This window comes from Salmo trutta, chromosome 38 (assembly GCF_901001165.1).
Source record: "Salmo trutta chromosome 38, fSalTru1.1, whole genome shotgun sequence".
Lineage (NCBI taxonomy): Eukaryota > Metazoa > Chordata > Actinopteri > Salmoniformes > Salmonidae > Salmo > Salmo trutta.
In genome coordinates this window covers 33,305,796-33,327,064 of record NC_042994.1, presented here as the reverse complement: position 1 = coordinate 33,327,064, position 21,269 = coordinate 33,305,796, and the positions used below count along the sequence as shown (strand labels likewise).

The window sequence follows — 21,269 nt, the reverse complement described above, 5'->3', positions numbered from 1 at the left end:
TTTCCTCATTACCAGATATACTACATCCATAACTAGTGGTTTCCTCATTACCAGATTTACTACATCCATAACTAGTGGTTTCCTCATTACCAGATATACTACATCCATAACTAGTGGTTTCCTCATGACCAGATATACTACATCCATAACTAGTGGTTTCCTCATTACCAGATATACTACATCCATAACTAGTGGTTTCCTCATTACCAGATATACTACATCCATAACTAGTGGTTTCCTCATTACCAGATATACTACATCCATAACTAGTGGTTTCCTCATTACCAGATATACTACATCCATAACTAGTGGTTTCCTCATTACCAGATATACTACATCCATAACTAGTGGTTTCCTCATTACCAGATATACTACATCCATAACTAGTGGTTTCCTCATTACCAGATATACTACATCCATAACTAGTGGTTTCCTCATTACCAGATATACTACATCCATAACTAGTGGTTTCCTCATTACCAGATATACTACATCCATAACTAGCGGTTTCCTCATTAGCAGATATACTACATCCATAACTAGTGGTTTCCTCATTACCAGATGTACTACATCCATAACTAGTGGTTTCCTCATTAGTAGGGAGGAGTTTCTACAACCAAATTGCGTGTGCATTGCCCTCATTCCGCAATTGTATTAAACACAGAAATTGTCCTGTATTGGAGACCAAAAGTTGTCTGGCACACTGCTTAGGGTTTCAACAACTTGAATAACTCAATCATTGATGTTACTACTAATGTGAAAACAAGACAAAATATGACTATTCTTGCTCCTTTTTTGTGGGCCTTTAACCATCTGTCTGACTTTGTTGTTTACGCAGGAAAGAAACGTAACTATCGTGGACCCTCTGGGGAGGCTCAAAAACCTCATGAAGCTGACAAGGCAGAGAAGAGTCTCTCCACATCAGAACACCTCAAGAAAGACCTGCAGAGACCCACAGGGAAGAGAACTCACTGCTGCTCTGACTGTGGGAAGATATTCACCTCCTCAACAGGAATTAAAATTCATCAGAGAATCCACACAGGAGAGAAACGTTTTAGCTGTACTCATTTTGGGAAGAGTTTTACACAATCAACCAGCCTGATATCACACCAGAGAACACACACAGGAGGGAAATCTTTTTACTGTGCTCAATGTGGGAAGAGTTTTACTAGGCCAGACAGCCTGATATCACACCAGAGAACACACACAGGAGAGAAACCTTATAGCTGTGATGAATGTGGGAAGGCTTTTGTTACATCTAGCAGTCTGACTAGACACCGGAGAACACACACAGGAGAGAAACCTTATAGCTGTGCTCAATGTGGGATGAGTTTTACTCAGTCAACCAGTCTGATATCACACCGGAGAACACACACAGGAGAGAAACCTTATAGCTGTGCTCAATGTGGGAAGAGTTTTACTCGGTCAACCAGACTGATATCACACCAGAGAACACACACAGGAGAGAAATCTCATAGCTGTGATGAATGTGGGAAGGCTTTTGTTACATCTAGCAGTCTGACTAGACACCGGAGAACACACACAGGAGAGAAACCTTATAGCTGTGCTCAATGTGGGATGAGTTTTACTCAGTCAACCAGTCTGATATCACACCGGAGAACACACACAGGAGAGAAACCTTATAGCTGTGCTCAATGTGGGAAGAGTTTTACTCGGTCAACCAGACTGATATCACACCAGAGAACACACACAGGAGAGAAATCTCATAGCTGTGATGAATGTGGGAAGGCTTTTGTTACATCTAGCAGTCTGACTAGACACCGGAGAACACACACAGGAGGGAAACCTTATATCTGTGCTCAATGTGGGATGAGTTTTACTCAGTCAACCAGTCTGATATCACACCGGAGAACACACACAGGAGAGAAACCTTATAGCTGTGCTCAATGTGGGAAGAATTTTACTCGGTCAACCAGACTGATATCACACCGGAGAACACACACAGGAGAGAAATCTTATAGCTGTGCTCAATGTGGGAAGAGTTTTACTCGGTCAACCAGCCTGATATCACACCAGAGAAAACACACACAGGAGAGAAATCTTATTGCTGTGCTCAATGTGGGAAGAGTTTTACTACGTCTAGCAAGCGGACTACACACCCTATAACACATACAGGAGAGAAATGTCAGCTGTGACCAGTGTGAACAGAGATAATCTGATAAAATCTTACCTCAATCAATGAATTATTGTCACAATGTAGAATGTTTTAACATTGTAGTGGGAGTATTTTAATGATGTCACAATGTAGAACCCTAAACGTTTGTCCCCTGTTCTATTGATTTCAGCATGATATGGATATTAGCCTCAGGAGGAAAATCCAGGCTCTGAAATGGAAGAGTTACTATTTATGAGATTTAACAAAAAGTGACTGACAAAAAATAGTTGTTACACTTACCATGTTGGTGACCCACTTGAATCACAATGCATCACTCCAAAATGTAGCTGACTGTCTTCTGCAGGTTGTCCTCTAACCATTGAGGTAAAATATATCTCCCATTTCCATGTGTTTTTTTAGTTGTGTTAGTTTCAACAGCACGTACAACCTGATTTCCCCCCTCATCGATATCAGTGATTTATTGCTACTTGTCAAAACAACAGCGTTTCTGATGCTTGTACAGTTTATAACATGCTTGTTTAAAAAAATACAAGTAATATGATTATTGTGGCAGATGTTTATGTATATAGCACATTTTATGTTTAGGTTTTCTATATATCACAAACTGTTTCTGCATATTGGTTATTGATTTGGACACGTTAGAACTGTGTTTTGACATTGGGGCTATCCCACCTAGCAACATGTTGTTGAAAATAAGACTATGCCTGACGTCCAATATATCTTCGGTTGTAGTTGAAAGTGGAGAAGATGTCTTTTCTGGTCGTTTTGTCAATGACTTGAAAACAACTTCATTTCAACGTGCTTGCAGCCTATACACATGGACGCAGTATAATAAATTGGTCTATAATCAATTTCATTAACAATCCTACATCACTCCAGCATTTATTGACAACATTCAAATGCTAATTGTCTTTATTCCACGACTGAAAAAGAATGACTCAAATCACCTCATATTTCAAACATTCAGCCTGACAAAAGATACATGTTTTATTATTCCATGCCTCACTATTAAGTTAATTATTGGCAATACATATTAACAAAGGGGTGTACATCTGGTTTGATATTTGATATTTTCAATTAATGTAACATTTAGTAATCAATGATTTATGCAACCAACTGACAATTTTTGGGTACAATTATATTGACATTGTTGCCCTTTTAGAATATCGGGTTCATTCTCAGATGTGCCAACCCAAATGTACTAGAGCATGACATTGGGGACTGGGCCCCGATCCAACAACATGCCTATCTAGTGAACCCTGAAAAGAGAGAGAAGCTCCGCAGTGAGGTGGAAAGTTACTGCGGATATTGCAGGAGTTTCCTCTTGAAATCAGACATGTCTGTGGTAAGGACAACTTGGTAGCCAATTTATTTTGACTGCACGTTTTTCTGTATTGGAGATGAGTTTTGTTTGGGCTCCAAGGGGATGAGAGTTCTAGAAGCTAGTGAGTTTTAGGAAGACGAGAGTTCTAGAAGCTAGTGAGTTTTAGGATTCTATAGAAAGAAAAAGGATAAAAAATTATACGTATAATAAATAATTATTTTGTTTTCTTGTTTTTATTTGTTGATTGTATGTTATTATTTAGAAATACGTGTTTTTTCTTGTTTTTACTTGTTGACAGCCAGTAGACACCATGTTTATATTGTAGATGGTGACGCATTGTAGATGATTATGTGAAATGGAAGTTGTAGAGATACTCTGAATGATTGGCTATGAAAAGCCAACTGACATTTAATCATGAGGTGCTGACCTGTTGCACCCTCGACAACCACTGTGATTATTATTATTTGACCCTGCTGGTCATCTATGAACATTTGAACATCTTGGCCATGTTCTATTATAATCTCCACCCGGCACAGCCAGAAGAGGACTGGCCACCCCTCAGAGCCTGGTTCCTCTCTAGGTTTCTTCCTAGGTTCTGGTCTTTCTAGGGAGTTTTTCCTAGCCACCATGCTTCTACACCTGCATTGCTTTCTGTTTGGGGTTTTAGGCTGGGTTTCTGTACAGCACTTTGAGATATCAGCTGATGTAAGAAGGGCTTTATAAATTCATTTGATTGATTGATTGTACAACTGAATGCATTCAACTGAAATGTGTCTCAGCGAACTGATTGGTGTCACCTCGTTAGTCAGTGTGTGTTACACCTGTGCTGGCTTGTCCATCTCGTTAGTGGGAAGGTCTTTCACCTGAGCTGGTCCAGGTTCTATTTAAGAGTGTCTGGCCCAGTGCTCCAGTTGTCTTGATACACGTGGAGAGTCAACACCTTTAGTTGCTCCACCTTTTTGGTTTGTTTTCTGTCTTTAAGTTTGGTGTGGGTTTTTCTTTTGTTTGTCTCTTCTTGGGCAGATTTAGTGGGTCTCATGGTGGGTGTCTTTTATGTCCCAGTTGTTGTTACTAGTCAACTTTCAGTGGACACCCCCCCATAGTGTCTTTCAGAGCCCCTCCTAAAACCCCACCTGTTTAGTTGTGGTTGACAGTGACTCTTTGTTAGTTCCCTCTTCTATTTAAGGGACATTTCTGGTTTTCTTGCTGGGGAACGTAACAACAAACAATGTAGTAAAACATGCTTATATTTTGGGTTGGATGTTGCATCATATATGCATCAATGAATTGTTAATATTTGAATCAATGTCGTTTCCTTAGAATGCTCATTACTCTTTCAGTTATTCTTCTGTTTTTATCCTCTTATGTTTGTATAGTACATTTTTGTTAATTTTCATTTTTGTGTTTTTTTCCTGTGAAGCCATTGTGTTGCATCCATGTCTGAAATGTGCTGTATAAATAAAGCTTGATTTGATTTGAACATGACCCACCAATCAACAGACTCTTGGTCTAAGTGTAACTTCAGTATATCTCCCACTATGTCAAATAGTGCATGGTATGTAAGTTTATCACTTTTCAACCAATCCAGTGCATTCGTTGAAAATGAACAATATGTCAATGGATTCAACTACTGAAACAAACAAATGGATCAAACAGATCAATCCCACATTTCCAGCCTGTTGAAGGCGTGGTGGAGTGGTAAACACCACCCCCAGCTCTACCAGGGGCTTGAGGTGGTCTCCCACAGCTCTGCTTATGTCATGTTCTGTGGCCTTGCTGTTCCATTTCTTGTCTGCCCCTGCAACACAGAAAGAAAAACCTTTAGTCATATATCTAACACTCAAAGTTATGGATATGGAGCATCTATGGCCTCAGTTACACCTGGCACCTAAATGTGACTTCTGTCATCCGATCACTCCAAGTTGCATTAGGTTCAGATCTACCAGGATCTACCAGGATGGGCCTTTGACATAGTCTGGATGCAGTCAGGCCACCGAATATGCATAAGCAATGTAAAGAGGTGGGATGAATAAGTGGGGAAAAATACATTCTACTCAAATTACCTTCATAATATCAAAGAACAAATGTGTGTGCCTGAGGGGAAATGAACTTTCATACAGCCAGAAGGGGTGAGAAATTACACCAATATCAGTGGACAATTTGCACTAATGTAAATAAACATAGATGATGGAACATATTCCCTTTTGCTGACGTGATGAACTGCTAAGGGGACATAAATATTTACCATCTAAACCATGTGTGACCTCTCACCTCTCTGGCTGTAGAAGTGTTCTTCCTAACCAGTCCCTCAACAGCTCTCTGACTGAGCTCCACCCTCACTGGGTCTTCAGAGGAGAGGAAGGCTGAGGAGGGATGGAAGGATGAATGGATCAGTCTGTCAATAAAGTGTAGAGCTGCTGTCTGACAAAATCACTATTTTAGTAGTTCATTAAAGTAAATAAGGCTTTATGACTGCTGAATACCAATGATCAATCATTTAGATCATGTATTTTCAGGTGGAGATACATCCTTGGGACGTCCCTAGCCCATTGAAGTTGACATTTAAAATGGTTAGAGTTAAGGTTAGGGTTTAGGGTAGGGATGTCCCAAGGATCCCAGATTGCATTGACCGTTGTGCATTCTTCTGTCTCTTTTACATAGCACGTGTAAAAGAAACACAGACAAGACAAGTCGGCATGCAGTGCATTATGGTCATTGTAGTTTAAAAAAATAGCATCTAATTATGCCAGTCTATATGTGGGGTTGTTAGAGAAGAATGTGATTGTCAGCCCTAACAATCCATTCTAGCACCTTATCAGGCTCTGAAAATGACTTCATTGATGTTACATCTATTCCTTCTATTCCAGAGGACAGCAGAGGAACTTCATCGATTCTACTCTTTCATCAATACAAGCAGTGAACATCTGAAATTCACCATCAACTTTGATGCACATGAAACAAGTTATCTGGACATTTTGATTTAAGAGGAATGGGGATGGCTTTAGCACAGACCTATACTGGAAGCCGACTGACAGTAATTCTCTCTTACGGGGAGTCAGCTTCCACCCTACACCCGTAAAAAAAAACAATTGTAATACTTGAGTGAAGAAAACATTTTAAAATGTAAATTTGTAATTTTTATTTTGTAAATTTAAAACAAAAACATAACTGTTTGTACTTATAGGGAACCAGATCGTGGCTACAACTCAGTTACTAAGTCTTTAACCACACTGTGTTGTTACACTTGTGAGTCAAAACTCATGCTTCCTTCCCTTTAACTTGTTGTCTGAAGATAAAATGTACATTTTACTGAACTGCGTCCAGTCAGCAGATGGACTAGATGCCGCTTAGGCCGCCCATTGTGACTCCATCAAGAATTCAGCAGAGCAAGTTTGTATGAAGGTCTGGTTATTAAATGGGTACATAGTTCAATAGTAATATCCTCTAAAACGCTCTGGTGACAAACTTTGCTGCCCTGTTTCCAATTGTCGACATGGATGGGAGAACCTATTCAAGTAAGTAAGTAAATAGATTTTGAAAATGTAAAAAACGATGTATTATTAGCTAACTAGCTACAGTGCAGGCTAACTCAAATGAGCTGCTAAATGAGCTAGCTATCTAACCAACTTCACATACTGTATAGATAGGTATTTGGTGATATTTAATTCACTTAGCTAGGTAGCTGGTGATATATAATTCACTTAGCTAGCTAATATGAAGTTAGCTAGCTAAGTGAATTAAATATCACAAGCTATCTATTTATCACTGTAAAAAAACAAACTCCAAATGCATTTGTAGGTAGCTAGCTAACAGCCATGGAGGAGGGTGAAAGGATAGCAGCCCACACTGTCAGTGAGAGAGGAGGCTATTCTGGATAGGGCAGGTACTTTTGGGTTGTTCCTGACCCTAGAAGTGAGGATGGAGATAATAGTAACATAATATTCAGTGTGGTGTAATTTGACTATAATGAAGTCTGTTTCTTGTGAGGTTTTTTGTCCTCAGATAAAGAGCTCTATGAAAGCCAGTCTACATATGAAGAGGTCCCAATGAAGAGCAGTGGTTCTCAGTCCTGGGGACTCAGAGGGGCACATTTTTGTTTTTGCCTTCACACTGCACAGCTGATTCAAATGATCAACTCATCATCAAGCTTCAAGTGGTATTTATGTATTCATTTGTGATGCCATCCTTGATATGATCCTGTTATTGTCACATGCTACACATGCACATATGTGTGCCCATGCATCTATCAATCCAATGTTATCATGATTTGTTATCAGGGATATTATACTTTAGTAATCCACAATGACCTGGTGATGTAACAGTCTAATAATTACATTGTCTTCCATATTCCTACAGATACCTTGTAACTGGAGATTCCTTCAAAACGATTGCCTACAGTTACCGTGTAGGGCACTGCAAGGTTGGGTGACCAGGGTCATCTGGGACTGCCTCCTGGAGGAATTCAGGTGTGTGAAGGCTACCTGTGTCCTGCGTAACTTCATGAGGATGGACACGAGTACCAGGAGGGGATCTGCAGCTCGCCGCCGTGTGCCAGAGGAGGAGTCTGCTGCTCTGCAGGATGTTTCAAGGATGGGGTCCAACAACGCAGCAAGAGAGGCAATCCGTGTGCAGGAGATCTTCACCTCCTACTTCTTCAAAGAGGGTGCTGTTCCCTGGCAACACCATAGACTACACTATGCACAACCAAAGGCTCTTTTAAGAGCCATTCACATTGCAATAAGAGTATTCTTTCATTTACTTAGCTATGTCAACTGCAGTTATTGAATTCACAGTTTCTCTCCCTTTGATTTCTACTTCTCAGGTGAGGGTGCTGTTTAGGTAAGGGTGTGATGTCTGTGCAAAAACAAAACAGGCTATTTTAAATCCCCCATATTGAAAAAATTTGACACCCTATAACCCACACATTCATGTATCAATCTGATTGATGGATTGTGTTGTGCAGTAAACAGGCTCAGATGTATAACTGTGGCTCCTTCCACCTTCAAAGAATAGGCAAGAGGGCCAACCATGGAGAACAGTAAGACACTTTGTTATTTCTATAACTACACTATATTGTTTGTCCTTGTATGTCCGTTAATGTTTTTCAGCATAAAGTAATCTGCAGCCACTTAGTGTGGTGTGGACACCAGGTGAGGCCACACACAGATTCCTGTTGAACACTGTCGCTTTAACTACCTTATTTTCTCAATAACAGTCTCTCTCCTTCACTTCATCCCTCTCTCCCCTTCTCCCTAAATCCTCTAGGTTATATCAGCTGTGTCGGTGAACCCCTCCTGCATCTGAACTGCATAGAGGGCACAGCATGATCAGAGGTGAGAGGTCACATGGTCAGGTCAACAGGAACTATTATTCAAGAGATGCTTTACATTGAAATACAGATAGAGATGCAGTAGTCCCAGAGTTAATGATCCCAGGTCAGTTTATATTATACAGGAAGTATTATTAAAGAGATGCTTTACATTGAAAAACAGATAGAGATGCAGTAGTCCCAGAGTTAATGATCCAAGGTCAGTTTTGCATTTCACCTCCTGATTGATGACTAACAATGTCAGAATAAAAAATAAACAAGGCTTAAACATGCTCTCTCTCTCCCCATCTGTCTCTCGTCTGCAGATATGTTTTGATGTGAGAGGATGCCAACCCCCAGTCCCATCATCGCCACCTCACCTGCTTTTAAGAACCTTTGGGCCGACATGAGACTATGTAATTGTGGTGAACTGAGAGAATATTTATGTAGCACTGTAATTCATTAATCATGTGCTGCCTTCCCTGCTCCTATGTGCTTACCTCTTTCCCTTTCTGTCTTTTACACCTCTCTCACCACCTCCTCTTTCTTCCTCTGTTTTTATAATGCATAACAGATGTGCATTGAAGTACAGATTGAACTTGTATTTATAACACTTGGATAATGAGCTTTTCAATAAAGCGTTTCACATTCGCTACTTGTTGAAATGAAGTGTAATGTGATGAAATACTCCACCTATCCTGTGTTTATCAGATCAATGCAGATGAAGTGCATCAGATGTTGAGATGAACCAGTGTTAGAGTATTTACATGATGCATAGGAAGTGTAGTGTTCTGTTTTTTAACATATTTCTGTATATATGAATTAACTAGTTAAATCCTGTTTCTTGTCTATTAGTTACAATGTGTAACCATTGATGTCCCAGGACCAAGATTGGTAAACACTGTTGAAGTGTATAATTGTAATCCATACATGCAGACACAGCGTCATTCAAAGACTGGAATTTGATACTCCTGGTATTGGATATGACTGAAAAATTCTCAAAGACATTCATACCTAAACTGCACCTTTATTTGCCAAGGTAGAGTACATGATCAGTGAATATATTAAATGTACAGGCTACAATGTGGGGATCTCATGCATGTTAATAACTACATGTATATACGACTTGCATCCTTGGTACAACATGATATTATATTCTACTCAATCCATAGGCTTCATTAATGTCATTCAGGCTGTTTTGAAGTTGATACAACTGGCTATGATAGCTGAGGTTCATAGCTAGGTTCTGAACTAATATGTATACCAAACGTTTGGGTCCATACACAGATCGGCTAGATAGCTAGCTACACATCCATAGGCATACAGGTATTTTAATCATCCACTGCACAATAAGCAAGAACATAGCTAGCTACGTTATTTCATCTATCTGCATGGCAAATATCAAGCTTACACAATTGTACATTCAATTTGCAGTAAATTCTTCAACTAGCTAGATTCTATACATCCACTGTTTCACAAAACGACATCCTGGTTTGCTGGTTGTTTCAGGAGTCCCTAAAACAACCAGAAGTACAATTTCATACTCATGTCACAACACCCATAAAGCTACTCAGCTAGCTGGCTAATGTTAGCCAGTCAGCTAGCTGGCTAATGTTAGCTAGTCAGCTAGCTGGCTAAATCACGATTTTCGTAAATGAACTTCATGTTAAAAAAATGTCATAATCGTTTGTCTCTACATTAACTAACATTCCTGTCAACTGTACATGTTTTTGCATGATTCGTTATGACGTTATAATCCCTTACATTTGCTTCCATCCTAGTATTTCTGTCCGCCATCTTTGATTCAGTTCCGTGTATGGGTACACCTCTCTCCTAGTATTTCTGTCCGCCATCTTTGATCCAGTTCAGTTCTGTGTAGGGGTACCCCTCTCTCCTAGTATTTCTGTCCGCCATCTTTGATCCAGTTCAGTTCTGTGTAGGGGTACCCCTCTATCCTAGTATTTCTGTCCGCCATCTTTGATCCAGATCAGTTCTGTGTAGGGGTACCCCTCTCTCCTAGTATTTCTGTCCGCCATCTTTGATCCAGTTCAGTTCTGTGTAGGGGTACCCCTCTCTCCTAGTATTTCTGTCCGCCATCTTTGATCCAGTTCAGTTCTGTGTCGGGGTACCCCTCTCTCCTAGTATTTCTGTCCGCCATCTTTGATCCAGTTCAGTTCTGTGTCGTGGTACCCCTCTCTCCTAGTATTTCTGTCCGCCATCTTTCATCCAGTTCAGTTCTGTGTCGGGGTACCCCTCTCTCCTAGTATTTCTGTCCGCTATCTTTGATCCAGTTCAGTTCTGTGTAGGGATACCCCTCTCTCCTAGTATTTCTGTCCGCTATCTTTGATCCAGTTCAGTTCTATGTAGGGATACCCCTCTATCCTAGTATTTCTGTCCGCCATCTTTGCTGAAGAAAGTCAAACAGTTACTCGTGCAGCAGCAGCCTCCCCCGGTAAGAAGTTTAAGATGCGATGGTTGACGAAAAAAATAGATCACAGAAAAAATATATTGACTGATATTGATTTATTTAGGGGGGGGGGGGTAATGAATATTTTAGGACTAGCGGCGTCAATGGTTCCTACCCTTTAACTTTTGTCTGAAAATAAAATAAACATTTTACTCAACTGCGTTACCCACTCCAGTCAGCAGATGGCGGTCTGGGAATTTAAGGCGATGTTGTTAGTGTGACGTATAATGTAGTGGACGGAACTCTTCTTTCAACAGTAGCAACAGTTAGTCAGTCTCCTCGGTAGCTTGCTAGACAAAACAGCTGAACCAATACAGCTCTTTAGACGCTTTAGTGAATATTAGCCACTGTGTTTTAAACCCACTTCTGTCGTCTAGTTAGTTATCCGTTTTAGTTTCATATTTACGGTGTTGTTGTTAGTCAGCTAGCGGGCTGGTTAAGTTAGCATTAGCCTAGCTAGCTAACATCTCCGACCATGACTTTACTAAGCTACTCTCCTCCTGCTAAAGAAGAGGTCACAGTAAAACAAGAAGTAGAGGGTGAGTTCGTTTCAGTGAAAGAAGAAGAGAAAGACGTTTCAGTTAAAGAAGAAAAAGACGCGTTCAGAGTGAAAGAGGAGCAGGGAGAGATGACTGTTACATCGAAAAAGGAAGAGGAGGAAATTGGATATCTGGGCCCGGTTTCCCAAACGCATGTTAAGGCGTCCAATGGTTCCAACGGTGAACTTAGCCATAAGATGGTTTTGGGAAACCAGGGCCTGATTAACACTAGTAAGTACTGTCTTAAATACAGAGGCACAAACTATGCAGTTGTTGTAAAGATGTTTGGTGTTAAAGGGGACATCTGCAAATGCTATATCCATTTTCGACTTTTAAATTATTTATTTATAGCCATTGTAAATCAACACTGTATAGCCTCAACATGTTTAAAACTATAATGTTGATATCATGGATGGTCAGTCCTTGCATCCATAGGTCTGTCTGTCTGTAGTTACATTTCTCCAACCCCATCATCATCTTATTACCAAAACAGTGGTGGAATGACAGATTTGTTATTGTTTGAACTGCAGATTGGTTGGTTGTGTGTTTTTTTTAAACAGCAACAAAATGTCTGCCCAGATGCTTGCTTTGGTAAACAGCTGAGGGATGGGGGCTGGAGAAATGTAACCACTCTCAAATTCATAGAGAAAGCTATTGTATCAACTGTAACCCAACACCAAGCGACCTCTTTAAGAAGTTCAGACATCTTGGTGTAACAGTTATAAGGTGTTGGCTTGACAGTTGCTGGACCCAGGTTTGAGTTCAGCTCAGGGCTGAATTCACTACACTATAAATACAAAGACTGCCCATCCATGAGGTCAAAATTATCGTTTTAAACAGATTTTGAGGCTATATAGTATATTCTATAATTGCCTGTGAAGATTTACCGTGGGGGCAAATTATTAGCGCTGTTGATAAGTCATTGTATAATATTCATCAAAATGTTTTCATGCCATTACATTAAAGGCAAGACATACCTAGATTCAATTACATTCATGAATTGGTTTGAAACCTTTCCTTTAAAACCTTCTCAAAGTTGGTGCCTTGATGGATTTGTAAAAAAGGGTTTGTCATAAAACACTTTTTATTTATTTAAATGTAACCTTTATTTAACTAGGCAAGTCAGTTAAGAACAAATTCTTATTGACAATGAAGGCCTACCCCGGACGACGCTGGGCCAATTGTGCGCTGCCCTATGGGACTCCTGATCACGGCCGGTTGTGATACAGCCTGGAATTGAACCAGGGTGTCTGTAGTGACGCCTCAAGCACTGAGATGGTGTCCACTGTGCCACTCTGGAGCCCCAGAATCATGTTCTAGTGCTGTCCCCAACTAAAATACATCTTGGTCAACCAAGAGTCATCTGTTCTTTCTGCCAATCACCCCATGTGTTTTAATAAAATCAACTGTATGTACTGAACTGGTCTGATGCTTTAATTAATTAAGACACACAAATGACTGGAGGGAGCCAGACATCAAGATAACCTAACCAGAAGAGAGAGAAATTCTGCCGTTATGCTTCCGAAGTTTCCGGTAATGGGCTACACCAGCGGTCGGCAACCTTTTCCATTTGGAGTGCCAAGTTAACTTACCATTTCTACCAATCTGTTTGCCAGTTATGATTTTCATGTGTATATTTTACTGGAACAGTTTCATTTAATTTAGAATAGTATCTCAAAATCATAGATTGTCTGTCATTATTCTACATTCTAAATTAAAATTATACAAAACTAAAAGTACCTTTTATTGCCATTGCCAACTATGTAAAAATAGCCGACATAAAGCCAACAAATAAAAACATTGCAGATTGCAGTTAGAAAATATCCTGATAAAAGGTCAGTTAGGAACACACCTTCATTTTAAGAACGCCAGAATAATAGTAGAGAGAATTATTTATTTCAGCTTTTATTTCTTTCAGGTAGAAAATATCCTGATTAAAATAAATGTCCTATAGGTCACATTGGCTGCCATGGCCTGTCTACAACAAACTTGAAACATTGTATCAACTGGGTCCTCCGAAACTCCTGATAACAGCTGGCAACATTGTATAAAATATTCTGGGCCCTCAGTTTCCTGCTCCAGTGAGTTCTGGACAGACACAGCTGTCGGCTATTTGTGCAAAGAATAAGAAGTAATCAGGTATTTTCTGACATTTCCACTGGATCAGAGCATTACATTTTTCCCTTTTATGCCGAGTGGTTATCAAAACGGTGAGAGCTGGAAATCTTTTACTAAAATACTTTGAGGAACTATTGTCATTCGCAATTGATTTTGATTAGACTTTTTTTACTTGCTGTTCGAGGTGAAGAAACATTTGCTTTGAGAAGCTCCACAACTCATTAGTGGTGCTGCATTAAGACAATCAGAAATACTATCAGACATCCCCAAATGGGCACATTTATAGGCCTACGTTTGCACACAGACCAGGTAGACTAGTCCTAGGTGTGCGTCCTTACTCAACATTGACAGGAGTGTTTCAAACAAAAGACAATGAATAAATTGACAACTGACGCATTTATAGGCCTAGAATACAGTATATACATATGAGATGAGTAATGTAGGGTATGTAAACATTATTAAAGTGACTGGTGATACCTTTGATTAAGTCCATTTATTAAAGTGGTCAGAGATTGAGTCTGTATGTTGGCAGCAGCCACTCAACGTTAGTGATGGCTGTTTAACAGTCTGATGGTCTTGAGATAGAAGCTGTTTTTCAGTCTCTCGGTCCCAGCTTTGATGCACCTGTACTGACCTCGCCTTCTGAATGGTAACAGGGTGAACAGGCAGTGGCTCGGGTGGTTGTTGTCCTTGATGATATTTTTGGTCTACCTGTGACATCGGGTGCTGTAGGTGTCTTGGAGGGCAGGTAGTTTGCCCCCATTGATGCGTTGAGTAGACCGTACTACCATCTGGAGAGCCTTGCGGTTGAGGGCGGTGCAGTTACAGTACCAGGCGGTGATACAGCCTGAAAGGGTACTCTCAATTGTGCATCTGTAAAAGTTTGTGAGTGTTTTCGGTGACAAGCCAAATTTCTTCAACTTCCTGAGGTTGAAGAGGCACTGTCGCGCCTATTTCACCACGCTGTCTGTGTGGGTGGACCATTTCAGTTTGGCTGTGATGTGTACGCCGAGGAACTTAAACCGTTCCATCTTCTCCACTACTGTCCCGTCGATGTGGATGGGGGTGCTCCCTCTGCAGTTTCCTTGAAGTTCACGATCATCTCCTTTGTTTTGTTGATGTTGAGTGAGAGGTTATTTTCCTGACACCAGACTCCGAGGGCCCTCACCTCCTCCCTGTAGGCCGTCTCGTTGTTGTTGGTAATGAAGCCGACTACTGTAGTGTCATCTGCAGTTGGAAGCGTGCATGGCCACGCAGTCATGGGAGAACAGGGAGTACAGGAGAGGGCTGAGAACGCACCCTTGCAGGGCCCCAGTGTTGAGGATCAGCGGGGTGGAGATATTGTTTCCTACCTTTACCGCCTGGAGGTGACCCGTCATAAAGTATAGGACCCAGTTGCACAGGGCGGGGTCTTGAGCTTAATGACGAGTTTGGAGGGTACTATGGTGTTAAATGCTGAGCTGTAGTCAATGAACAGCATTCTTACATAGGTGTTCATTTTGTCCTGATGAGATAGGGCAGTGTGATGGCGATTGCATCGTGGCCCTATTGGGGCAGTAAGCAAATTGAAGTGGGTCTAGGGTATCGGGTAGCGTGGAGGTGATATGATTCTTGACTAGTTTCTCAAAGCACTTCGATGACAGAAGTGAGTGAAATGGGGCGATAGTCATTTAGTTCAGTTACCTTAGCTTTCTTGGGAACAGGAATAATGGTAGCCATCTTGAAGCATGTGGGGACAGCAGACTGGGATAAGGATTGATTGAATATGTCCGTAAACACACCAGCCAGTAGGTCTGCGAATGCTATGAGGACGCGGCGAGGGATGCCGTCTGGGCCGTCAGCCTTGTGAGGGTTAACATGTTTAAATGTTTTACTCACGTCGGCCACAGAGGAGGAGAGCCTACAGTCTTTGGTAGCAGGCCGTGACGGTGGCACTGTATTGTCCTCAAAGCGAGCAAAGAAGTTGTTTAATTTATCTGGTAGCAATTTCATCCACCTTGTTGTCTAGAGATTGGACATTGGCGAGTAATATGATCGGAAGCGGTGGATGATGTGCTCTCCTTCTGCGTCTGACCAGTAGGCCGCTCAGTCTGCCTCTCCTGTGATGATGATAATAATAATACATAAAACAACAAATAACTGCATAGTTTTCTAAGGACCTGAAGCGAGGCGACCATCTCTGTCAGCGCCATCTTGCACAGTCTGGGTGGTCTGCCAAGGCACGTTTCATTTAGTATCCGTTTGGGTCAGCATGGGGAATGATTGTATTTCCCCATAGTATGTTGTACCGAAGTTGACTGGCGGAAAGGGAGTGTAACTTTATGACTATAATTGTTGTTCCCTGAAGGAGGGAAATGAGGTACAACACCTGTTTGGCTCCGCCCCTTCCTGGGTCGGTGAAGAGTGATATTAAATTAAAGGAATAAATCTGAGCCTCACGCTCATCACCTGTGGAAGGCGGGGCTTCAAACGAGGTAGGGATTTAATAGTATGTTGTACCTAGTTTCCCTCCTTCAGGGAACAGTAGTTATAGTCATAACATGTGGATTTAAAAGTATGTTGTACCTAATTTCCCTTCTTCAGGGAACAGTAGTTATAGTCATAACATTAAGCTTGTCATATGATGAACTTCAACTTAAATACTGGATCTGGCTGTCGGACAGTTTTTTTTGTATTGAGATCTCTGAAATGCACTCTAACTACATAACATTTAGTGTCTCCTTATGTTACGGTGGGAAAACCGTTTCCATGGGCACAGAAATCCTAAATCATTTCAGAGTTTGCTAAATCCAATGGTTCTAACTGAGAGTCACCTTAACTTTATTGACAACACCCAAATGGATACTGTCATTAACGCGGTTCTTCAATAATTACACATAATACTTAATACTGTTTAGTTAGTCACATGTGCAACTATCATCAGCTGATCCAGAAAATAATTTTCTGAATGCCAGTCAAATGATGAACATCACGACATGCAACAACAACCAAAGTGCTTCTTCATTCATTACTCTGGTAAAGACAGTTATGCCATGCTCCACGTTGGATCCAACATCCCAAAAAAATTGATGTGCTCTAGTCTGTAGTTATTGTGGTTCGGTGAAGTTATGGGTCCTACAGTAGGTCTATGTTATTGTTAGGTGACTTTATGGGTCCTACAGTAGGTCTATGTTGTTGTTAGGTGAAGTTATGGGTCCTACAGTAGGTCTATGGTATTGTTAGGTGAAGTTATGGGTCCTACAGTAGGTGTATGTTATTGTTAAGTGAAGTTATGGGCCGATTTGGCAAATACTTGGTGGACAAACCCTCATTGTCAGGCTGATGGCAAAGCCAAATTGTATTTTAAGTCTTTAAAAAAAAGTAGAAAGCAGTTGATTTGCAGCAATAACACAAACATTATATTAAGCAGGACATTCAAATGAGCCTTACAATTATAATCCAAAATAGTTTTAAATGCACTCATAAGCAACCTGTAAATGGGGGCTATATTTGCTGTCAGCCTATGAGAACTCTCCTGAGTTTTCCCCACGGTGGTGAATTAGTAAATAGACACAGAGCTTAATGTGAGTTTCCTTGAGTAGAACTCCTGATCTTGCGCTAAAATCATTCATATTCAGAATACATTGTGAAAAACGAAAATCTTCGCTCACCATTTTTGCTCCATGCAGATATAATACATCCATAACTAGTGGTTTCCTCATTACCAGATATACAACATCCATAACTTGTGGTTTCCTCATTAGCAGGGAGGAGTTTCTACAACTAAATTGCATGTGCATTGCCCTCGTGCCGCAATTTTAGCAAACACAGAAAGGGGCCTATATTGGAGACCAAAAGTCGTCTGGCACACTGCTTAGAGTTTCAACAACATGAATAACTTATTTCTAGTCTACAGTCTTAGATGTTACTACTAATGTGAAAACAAGACAAAATATGACTATTGTTGCACATTTTAAGACAAATTTCAAATAATCATTACATTCATTACAGATGTCAGTTGTTGTACAACATTATGGCTATGCTGTTGGCATCACCTTTCACAGTGGATTTCTGCTGTTGTGGACCTTTAACCATCTATGTGACTTTGTCATTCACACAGGAGAGAAACTACGCTATCGTGGATCCTCTGGGGAGCCTCAACAACCTCATGATGCTGACAAGGCAGAGAAGAGTCTCTCCAGATTAGAACACCTCAAGAAACACCCACAGAGATCCACACGGAAGAAATCTTACTGCTGCTCTGACTGTGGGAAGAGATTCACCTCGATTGCAGGCATTAAAATTCATCAAAGAATCCACACAGTAGAGAAACCTTATAGCTGTTCTCAATGTTGGAAGAGTTTTACTCATTCAACCAGCCTGATATCACACCAGAGAACACACACAGGAGAGAAACCTTATAGCTGTGATGAATGTGGGAAGAGTTTTACTTCTTCTAGCAAGCGGACAACACACCATAGAACACACACAGGAGAGAAACCTTATAGCTGTACTCAATGTGGGAAGAGTTTTACTCAGCTAAGCAACCTGATATCACACCAGAGAATACACACAGGAGAGAAACCCTATGGCTGTGATGAATGTGGGAAGAGTTTTACTCGTTCAACCAGCCTGATATCACACCAGAGAACACACACAGGAGAGAAACCATATAGCTGTGATGAATGTGGGAAGAGTTTTACTACGTCTAGCATTCTGACTCTTCACCAGAGAACACACACAGGAGAGAAACCTTATAGCTGTACTCAATGTGGGAAGAGTTTTACTCAGCTAAGCAACCTGATATCACACCAGAGAACACACACAGGAGAGAAACCCTATAGCTGTGATGAATGTGGGAAGAGTTTTACTGGTTCTAGCAATCTGACTAGACACCAGAGAACGCACAGAGATGAGAAACCTTATAGCTGTGCTCAATGTGGGAAGAGTTTTACTACTTCAAGCAAGTGGACTACACACCATAGAACACACACAGGAGAGAAACCTTATAGCTGTACTCAATGTGGGAAGAGTTTTACTCAGCTAAGCAACCTGATATCACACCAGAGAACACACACAGGAGATAAACCTTATGGCTGTGATGAATGTGGGAAGAGTTTTACTCATTCAACCAGCCTGATATCACACCAGAGAACACACACAGGAGAGAAACCATATATCTGTGATGAATGTGGGAAGAGTTTTACTACCTCTGGTATTCTGACTCTTCACCAGAGAACACACACCGGTGAGAAACCTTATTGCTGTACTCAATGTGGGAAGAGTTTTACTCAGCTAAGCAACCTGATATCACACCAGAGAACACACACAGGAGAGAAACCCTATAGCTGTGATGAATGTGGGAAGTGTTTTACTGGTTCTGGCAATCTGACTCGACACCAGAGAACACACACAGGAGAGAAACCTTATAGCTGTGCTCAATGTGGGAAGGGTTTTACTACGTCAAGCAAGCGGACTACACACCATAGAACACACACAGGAGAGAAACCTTATAGCTGTACTCAATGTGGGAAGAGTTTTACTCAGCTAAACAACCTGATATCACACCAGAGAACACACACAGGAGAGAAACCCTATGGCTGTGATGAATGTGGGAAGAGTTTTACTTGTTCTAGCAATCTGACTCGACACCAGAGAACACACACAGGAGAGAAACCATATAGCTGTAATCAATGTGGGAAGAGTTTTACTCAGTCAAACAGCCTGGTACAACACCAGAGAACACACACAGAAGAGAAACTTCATAGCTGTGACCAGAGGTAATCTGATAAAAGATCTCTGATCAAATATTAGAAAATACATGCATGAAGGAGTTGTTTCATGATATCAATGAATTAATGTCACAATGTAGAATGTTAACACATTGTAGTAGGAGTATTTTAATAGTGTCACAATGTAGAATGTTTGTAGAACCGTAAACCTTTGCCCCCTCTTATCAATTGATTTCAACATGATATGGATATTAGCCTCAGGGGGAAAATCCAGGCTCTGAATTGAAAGAGTTACTATTTATGTGATTTAACAAAAAGTGACTAACAAAAAAAGAGTTGTGTTACACTTACCTCGTTGGTGACCCACTTGAATCAAAATGTAGCTAGCTGTTTTCTACAAATTGTCCTCGAACCAGGGATGTACATTTTCTTCCCAGATTCCGTGTGGTTTTTGAGCTGTTAGTTTTAACAGGACGTGCAACCTCATCTGCCTCCTCTCGCACAAATGATTTTAGCATGATATTGATGAGTTATGACAAATAAGTGTTGCGTTCCTTTGTTAAGCGACCCCTAAATTTAAATGCATCACTCCAAAATGTAGCTGACTGTCTTCTGCAGGTTGTCCTCTAACCAGTGAGGTGAAATATATCTCCCATTTCCATGTGTTTTTTTTAGTTGTGTTAGTTTCAACAGCAGGTACAACCTGATTGTCTCAAGGTGGGCAGTCAAAGAAAATTGTGTTTTGCATTTAGCCAGTGAGTTGCCATGAATCTTATTTTGACTGCATGTTTTTCTGTATTGGAGATGAGTTTTGTTTGGGCTCGTTCCAAGTGGACGAGAGTTCTAGAAGCTGGTGAGTTTTAGGAAGACGACAGTCGGAAGCTAATTTTAGAAATGTATATATTTTTCTATTTTTATAATTGTTGACAGCCATCAGACATCGTGTTTATATTGGTGAAGGTGAAGCATTATAATGTGAAAGGGAAGTTGTTCTCTGTTGGTGATAAGCAAACTTGTCCAACAAAAATATATGATATATATTTAGAAATGTGTTTTCTTGTTTTTAATTGTTGACAGCCAGTAGACACCATGTTTATATTAGTGAAGGTGAAGCATTGTAGTTGATTATAATGTGAAATGGAAGTTGTTTTCTGTTGGTGGTAAGCATACTATTAAGGTGTTTGTCTTTGGTTTTTCCATTTATGTTTTAAGGTTGGACTTTAGCACGTATAGCTCGTTAGCGCGTATAGCTCGTTAGCGCGTATAGCTCGTTAGCGCGTATAGCTCGTTAGCGCGTATAGCTCGTTAGCGCGTATAGCTCGTTAGCGCGTATAGCTCGTTAGCACGTATAGCTCGTTAGCACGTATAGCTCGTTAGCACGTAGGGCGCACTGATTGGTGTCACCTCGTTAGTCAGTATGTGTTACACCTGTGCTGGCTTGTCCATCTCGTTAGTGGGAAGGTGTTTCACCTGAGCTGGTCCAGGTTCTATTTAAGAGTGTCTGGCCCAGTGCTCCAGTTGTCTTGATAGATGTGGAGAGTCAACACCTTTAGTTGCTCCACCTTTTTGGTTTGCTTTGCTTCGCTTCCTGTCTTTAATTTGGTGTGGGTTTTTCTTTTGTTTCCCTTTTCTTGGGCAGATTTAGTGGGTCTCATGGTGGGTGTC

The 21,269-nt window shown here is 40.8% G+C and overlaps 2 pseudogenes; one reads left to right on the top strand and one right to left on the bottom strand.

Moving 5' to 3' along the window:
• LOC115178614 (zinc finger protein 850-like) overlaps positions 1-21,269 on the bottom strand; it is a 150,148-nt pseudogene that overhangs the window by 91,910 nt on the left and 36,969 nt on the right.
• LOC115177894 (zinc finger protein 135 pseudogene) lies at positions 6,955-19,629 on the top strand (annotated as a pseudogene).